The sequence below is a fragment of the Nycticebus coucang genome, chromosome 10, assembly GCF_027406575.1.
Source record: "Nycticebus coucang isolate mNycCou1 chromosome 10, mNycCou1.pri, whole genome shotgun sequence".
Taxonomy (NCBI): Eukaryota; Metazoa; Chordata; class Mammalia; order Primates; family Lorisidae; genus Nycticebus; species Nycticebus coucang.
In genome coordinates, this window is record NC_069789.1 from 18,935,011 (window position 1) to 18,943,443 (window position 8,433).

Here is an 8,433-nt window from a genome sequence, read left to right on the forward strand (position 1 = left end):
AAAATATAATATGGCTGCTTTCAATGCTAGAAGAATAATTTTCTCAAAGATACAATGGATGTCAATTTGTATATCTCCTCAATGCTTGAAATCTACCAGGTAACCTATAATTGTTTGGTAAGTGAATGACTCAATCAACCTGACATTACACATTTGCACTAAAGGGTCACCTTCATGTGCATGGATACAGGAGGAAAGGCCATGTGATAGGTCTGTTCCTGCAATGATGTTTGTTACCCATATTTATCCTGGTTCATCAAATATCTATTAATCATTGTTCTGATTCATCAAATATTTCCTGTATATTAAAGCATCTCCCGTGTGTCAGGCATTTTATAGAAAACTGAAAAAGTGAATGTAGATAAAATATAGTCTCTACCATGAAAGACCTAACAAGACACAAGCAGGAAATCAGTAGTCTTGCATAAAATGTGCTGCACACTATGATAGGAATGGAAATACGTATCCAGATATATGGAAGAGTTGGGTGCCTAGAGTAAATATGTGCAGGTCTGTGAAGGAGGCATGGTGTGGATGAGCCACAGAGAATTGAGGATTAGGGCTCAATATTACCTATCCAGATACATAAGTGTCAGTAGCTTCTACACATATAGGCAGATACTTGCATAAAAAGAGAAACTTGGCAATTTGGGGGAAATGTGCCTTGAAAATAAGACTGGTTTGTGGCGGGTGCCTGTGGTCCCAGCTACTTGGGAGGCTGAGGCAAGAGAATCGCTTAAGCCCAGGAGTTGGAGGTTGCTATGAGCTGTGTGATGCCATGGCACTCTACCGAGGGCCATAAAGTGAGACTCTGTCTCTACAAAAAAAAAAAAAAAAAAGAAAATAAGACTGGAGGCTCGGTGCCCATAGCTCAGTGGTGAGGGTGCCAGCCATATACACTGGAGCTGGCGGGCTCAAACCCAGCCCAGGCCACTAAACAACCATGACAACTACAACAATAACAACAACAACAACAAAAATAGTCAGGCATTGTGGTGGGCACCTATAGTCCCACCTACTTGGGAAGCTGAGACAAGGAATTGCTTAAGCCCAGTGATACCATGGCACTCTACTGAGGGCAACATAGTGAGACTCTGTCAAGAAAGGAAAGAAAGAAAGAAAGAAAGAAGGAAGGAAGGAAGGGAGGGAGGGAGGGAGAGAGAGAGGGAGGAGGGAGGGAGGGAGGGAGGAAGGAGGGAGGAGTGGAACCACAGAAAACGTAATGAGATAAGCAGGAGTCAGTTTTCTGGACTAGACAAAGTTCAGACCTAATCCCAGGCAATGGGCAGGCACTGATGGCTAAAGCAAAAATGAGACAGGATCAGTAGTACACGAGGGAATGCTGGACACATGAACCGGCAGGAAGGGACACAGTGAAGGATCAGATATGACCTACAGCTTAGAGGCCAGTTCAATGTGGAGATAAAGCGCAAAGTTATCTATTGACTTTTAGTCTGGGATTAGAGTAACTACACTGTAAAACTAATTAAGATATGAAAAACAGGAGGATTACCAGGAAAAAAATGACTACACCAAATTTGAGCTGCTTAAGGACTTTTCAGGGTAGCAGGGAGAGTATGGCTCTGGAGTTTAGGAGAGGTGTCTAGAGATAATCCCAAAAGGGGATTAAAAGGGACAAAAAGGTCCTGGAAAAGAATGTAGAATAAGGAGCCAAGTGGACTGTGGGTTACAAGGATTAAATACACAGGCAAGAGAAAAAGAGTAAGGAGAGTAGGAAAATGAGGTGAGTCTGGTGTTACCAAATCAATGAAGAAAGAGCAATTCAAGAAAGAAGTGGTTAATAGTGTCAAGAGTCATAGAAGAGACACCTGCAGTGCATCTTACAAGGATATATGTGAAACTTAGTAAATGTGGAATGTAAATGTCTTAGCACAATAACTAAGAAAATTCCAGGAAGGCTATGTTAACCAGTGTGATGAAAATGTGTCAAACAGTCTATGAAACCAGGGTATGGTGCCCCATGATCACATTAATGTACACAGCTATGATTTAATTAAAAAAAAAAAAAAGAGTCATAGAAGAGACCAAGTAAAAAGACTAAAAATTGTCATTAGGACTAAACTATTGGGAGGGACCTAATATGGCATAGCCATAGCCACTTCCAGTACTGAAAATGATGAAGTAGGAAGATGCCTAACTGCATTGTGTTAAAAAAGAATGGATGTGCCTGAAGGCAGAACGGTGAGATGGCGTGTAGGACCGGCCCTTGGATGTGGGGCTTAGGATGGTGGTAGCTGGTTCCTGGTACTGACTCTGATATAAGAGAATAAAGGCAGTAAGTGGTATAAAAAAAGAAAAAAGAAAAGAATGAATGTGTAGTGAAGAAGTAGAGGCAGAAAAGTAAGCCACTCCTTAGACGAGCCTAGTCATAGAGGTGAGTGTGATCTAAATGCAAATGCCTCCTCAAGGAAGTGTTTGTTTTCACTTTTTTTTGATATTAAAAATTAAGTTTGTTTCTTCTCCACTAGTCTGTTGTTCTGCTATGGTCTTACTCCATTGTCCTGGCTTTAACTATAATCATGTATAATGAACTTCTGATTTATATCCACTTGGGTGTCACCCCCGACTCCCAGACCCTTAGCACATTCAAATGTGTACACATTGGTTTCTCCCTTACTGCCACTTCTCCCATTGTGCCTTCTCTATTTTGATTTCAGCTGATGAAACACAATCCACCCAATCACTTAGACCCAGGAACTATTCTAGATTCCTCCAGTCCCTTATGCTTCTCCCTCTTACCACAATACCCAATGACCAAGTCCTATCAATTTTACTTCCAAATGATTAATAAATGCATATGCTTGCTCCATCTCTGCTACCACTGCTTCAGGTCAAGTCCTGTCGTAGTGGTTTCCTAGTTAATTTTCATATCTCCAACTTAACCCTCTGTATCAATGAAGGTCCAGCCAGAAAACAAGGAGCAACTCTAGCTTTCAAACAGAGGTCACATTACAAAGGAAAGTAAAAAGCTGAAAAAGCAAACAAGGAGTAATAAACCACCTATAGATCGGCAAAAGGAGAAGCAGCTCACCCGTACCTCTCCTGGGACTGGAAGAGCCATGGGAGGAGGGGATGTTGTTGGAACCTGAAACCTAGCATTAGCAGCAGAAGATCAATCAGGCAGGGCATTCTGCAGAGAGTGGGAGGCTAGAAAACCCGTAACTGCCACAGGCGATACCACAGAAAGAGACAGGGTGGAGTGGGATGGCAGTATGCTGAAGGGAGAATCAGCGAATACCCTGTAACTTTACAATCTTCCTCTGCCTCCTCCATTGGCTAAACCCACCTAGAAGTCATTGTACAAGAAGCTTGGAAGCCACCTGTAATCCAGATCAGAGCAGGTAAAAGGTAAGCCACAGGGCGGTGCCTGTGGCTCAGTGGGTGGGGTGTAGGTCCCATATACTGAGGGAGGTGGGTTGGAACCCGGCCCTGGCCAAATTACAACAAAAAAATAGCCAGGCATTGTGGCCGGCACCTGTAGTCCCAGCTACTCGGGAGGCTGAGCCAAGAGAATCGCTTAAACCCAGGAGTTAAGAGGCTGCTGTGAGCTGTGACACCATAGCACTCTTCTGAGGGCAATAAAGTGAGACTCTGTCTCTAAAAAAAAAGGGGGGGAGCATGGGGCAGGCCCATGCCAGGCACAATGTCTCATGCTTGTAATCTAATCCTAGCACTTTGAGAGGCCGAGAGGATCACTTGAGACTAACCTGCGCAACATAGCAAGACATTGTCTCTACACAGAATAGAAAAATTAGCAGGGCACGATAGAAAAATGTGCCTAGTCCCAGCTACCAAGAAGCTAAGGCAGGAGGATCACTTGAGCCTAGCACTGTGAGGTTGCCATGAGCTATGATGATGTCACTACATTTAAGCCCAGGCAACAGAGTAAAAACCTACCTCAAAGTAAAAACTAAAATGTTAACCAAACTGCACACATCTTTCTTAAAATTCTTTCCATCAAAATCAGAAAAATACAAACACATAACAATCCAAGTGCTTTCTAAGGCCTTGAACTCACCTAATCTCCCCAACCTGACCTCTGGAAACCCACACTGCCTCTATTTCTTTGCACACCCCATGTTTCTTCATGCCTCTTGCCCCTTTGCTGATGCTATTCCCTCAGCATCTCAGCTTATCTACAGATACTCCCATAAACTGGTGGGTTTTTGATTGAGACTGTATTGACTCTACTAACCAATTTTGAGAGAGCTTTCTGTAGTAAACAAGATGTACCCTTCCTTCATTAAGATCTCTCTGTAACACTTTATAGTATTCTATACATAATTCTTGCACATCATTTCCTGGCACCCACTATGGGCCGTGATCCTATAGGCTAGTGATGAGAGAAGCAATGTGAAAGCTGAAATATAGAAATGAGAATAATTGGTATTGAAATACTGAAATAATATGGGAACTGAAACAGTACTGCTTCATGGCCAGAGACATATGCAGGAAATGCTTGCTAAGTAAAGTGTGTCTGCTTCAACAGCCCCTAATGTGCAGCAGCATGCCTGGGGAGAAGGGGATGGTGACTTGGCTATGTTTGAGTCACCATAACATAAGTAGCAGGATTGGGATGGAGTAAGAGAGCTTTTCAGGGTAGTGAAATTGCCAGATGGGCTTAGCTTCCCAAGGTCTCCTTCACTATTCACCTATCAATTGCAGCTCTAAATAGACACAGACATCCTCACGATTGCAATAGCAAAGGACAAAGATATGGCCATGCCAAAGAGCGGTTCCTAATGAGCAAGTAAAGTAATCAAGAGTCCTGGGGAAATATCCACCCCTGCCTCTATCTTGGTGTGTTCTGCCCACTAAGATGAGTAAAGATGTAATTTTGCTGAACCTACGCTGCTCAAGACAGAGCCTCATCTGCCAGTCTGCTTTTAGCCCACAGGCACCCATAAATAGCTGGAATACAAGCCCATTCTTTCTCACTAGCTTTATTCTGGACAAAATACCCTTCTTACTCCCAGAGAACTCTCAGTGTGAGGAAGTGGGAGAGGTCATACCTACTAAAGAAATGTAATAGTGATTTACAAAATTTCTCACAGAAGTATGCTAACTATGAATCTTCATATATCTAGAGACCTTCAGTTGTAAGTACATGAGAAAAATCAGAACTTGAAAATTGTTAAAAGAATTAAAAGTTCAAAAGATAAGCACACTAAGAGAATGGCTCTCCCTAAAATAGACACTTGAAAAAAACAAGGAAGGGCGGCGCCTGTGGCTCAGTGAGTAGGGCGCCGGCCCCATATGCCGAGGGTGGCGGGTTCAAACCCAGTCCCGGCCAAAATGCAACAAAAAAATAGCCGGGCGTTGTGGCAGGCGCCTGTAGTCCCAGCTGCTCAGGAGGCTGAGGCAAGAGAATCCCGTAAGCCCAAGAGTTAGAGGTTGCTGTGAGCCGTGTGACGCCATGGCACTCTACCCGAGGGTGGTAAAGTGAGACTCTGTCTCTACAAAAAAAAAAAAAAAAAAAGAAGAAAAAAGGAAGATCCTTAAAAATCATAATTAATATTCTCCAAAAGATTTGAGGGAATAATGCATTGATTAAAAGTAACAGACCATTATTAAAGAAGTATGATTGGAAAACAGAAGAGAATTTTGATGATTGACATAGGTTGTGATTATTATATGCAAATGATTTCAGAAAATAGAGAAGGAAAAATACTTCCCAATACTTCAGGCAAGTATTTTTCTAATATCAAAACAGCTGAAGACACAAGGAGAAAATAACAAGCCACTTATTACCTCTCCTTAAATAAAGGAAAAATCCTTAACAAAACATTAGCTATCTTAATCCAGCAAAAATTAAAAAAGATTGTGTACCATGTCCAAGAACAATTTATCCAGGAATTCAAGGTTGGCTTAACATCCAAATCCCTATGAGATGGAGGATGCCACAAATATCTGCCACACTCTTGTACACCCTTTCTAAGAGCTAGTAGAAAATATGCTTCATAAAATGAGTGACTATATTAACACTAACCAAGAGAAATCATGGAACTAAGGGAATAAGCAACTGAAAAGAAAAAAGAATCACCTGTGTAGCATTAGGCTTAGAGAAAAACTGATCCAGATAAAGCACGAAGATGGATTTAGAATGCAATACCCTTAATAACTTTAGGTCTGCTTAAATATTTTACTCGTTTTTCTTTTTGGTAAATATATTTTTCCTAGGAATTTATTCATCTAAATATTTTACTGTATTGATACAAAGCTGTTGATACTATCTTCTTGCAATTTTTTTTAATGTCTGTAAGATATGCAGTGATGTGCGCCTTCTCATTCTTAAAATTGATTATTTGTACAGTCTTATTTTTTCATAGCCACCCACCAAGAATGTATAAATATTTTTAGTTTATCAAAGAAAAAAGTTTTGGCTTTGTTGATATTCCCTACCAAACTTTTTTTCTATTGTGTTAATTTACATCCTTATCTTTGTTTTTCTCTCTTCTTGTGTCTGAGATTAATTTGTTCTTTTTTTCTCCTGACTTCTTGAGATGAAGGTTTCACACCTGTTTTTTTCTTTCTCCTCCATCACATATATACATTTTCTCTACATATGATGTAAGTTGGATTCTATAAATTTGGACCTATTTTGCTATTATGCAGTTCAAAATACTTCTAAATGGTACTTCTTTGACCCATGGGCTATTTAGAAGTATGCTGATTCCAAATTTGTGTAGGTACTTAAGAACATTTTCTAGTCATCTATCATTCTTCATTTAATTCCAGAGAACATACTCTGAATGTTGATGAGACTTGATTTATGGCAAAGAATATGGTCAATTTTGTAAATGTTTTTGTGTGCTTAAAAAGAATGGCTTATGTGCACTCCAAAGGTATAGTATTTTTTTTTTTTTATTGTTGGGGATTCATTGAGGGTACAATAAGCCAGGTTACACTGATTGCAATTGTTAGGCAAAGTCCCTCTTACAATCATGTCTTGCCCCCATAAAGCGTGACACACACCAAGGCCCCACCCCCCCAACATCCATTGATTAAATCTGCTAATAATTTTTTTCAAATATTCTTCATCCTTACTGATATATTTTTTTTCTTTTTTGCAGTTTTTGGCCAGGGCTGGGTTTGAACCCACCACCTCTGGCATATGGGGCTGGCGCCCTACTCCTTTGAGCCACAGGCACCGCCCTTTATGGCCCTGATATTTTTTATCTGCTTTTGTCAGTTAGTCACAGAGACGTATCTATGTCTTTTTAAGTCTTGTCAAATAAACACACACACACACACAGACACACACAAATTTGGCAAAGTATTTACACAGTGTACCATATTCTTTGGTGCATAAATTAAGCCTCCATTAATTTCAAGTAATTAAAATCTTTCTTTAAATTCTAGAGCATTTTCTCTAGAATTAAATGACAAATTAAGGAGTATTATAAATCCTCATATCTATAAACATATTTTATATATACATCATATATACACATCATGTTAAGTCCATCAAAATTAAATTTTTATTTCTTTCTAAAGAATTAAATCTTTATAATCAGAATGTCTCTAATAATTTTCTTTATTTAAATTCAATTCTGTGTGATATTAAAACAGTCACACCAAGTCTTTTGGTGTTTTTTGTGTTTTTTTTTTGGTTTTTGGCCAAGGCTGGGTTTGAACCCGCCACCTCCGCCATATGGGACCGGCGCCCTACTCCTTGAGCCTCAGGCGCCGCCTCCAAGTCTTTTGTTTAATGTTTGTATGGTATATCTTCTTGTATCATTTTACTTCTAACTTTTTTTATCCTTATGTTATAGTTTGTTTTTTTTTTAGAAGCTTATAGTTGTGTTTCTACTTTTATTTAGTCTGATAATCTTTGAATTTTAATTAGATTATTCAGTCTGTTACATTTAATGCAATTAGTGATAACTCTCGATGTAGTCATATCATCTTACAAATGACTTTCAACTTGTCACACTCTTTCCTTGCTCTGTCTTGCCTGCCGTTGGATGGAATGCTTTTTATTATTCAATTTTCCTTCTATCAGTTTGAAAATTGTGGCAAGTAGATAGACTAAGTTCTTCACGGGACTTCTAACTCAGGATAAAGTACCCAACAGGGGAATGTCTATGTGACTTTCGCTGTGTGGGGAAATCAGCAGTACAAGCCAGCTTAGACCATCAATTAGTATCTTAGACTAGAGAAGTGAGATGTCTGCCTGAGGAGATGAGACTTGCTCTCCCCACCCCCCTCTCTCCTGCTTGCATGATTATCTGGCTGCCGCAGACGTTCCATTCCCCTATGTCCCTGTTTACCCTTTACCCAACCTTCCTGGGGGCTGTAATCTCCCCTCTCTCGTCTTTAACCTTGACGGCTGTTCATTGTTGCACAGATACTCTATTATGTACCCAATACAAAGACTCCTGAGAAGCAGGACTGGTTGTTGCACTGTTT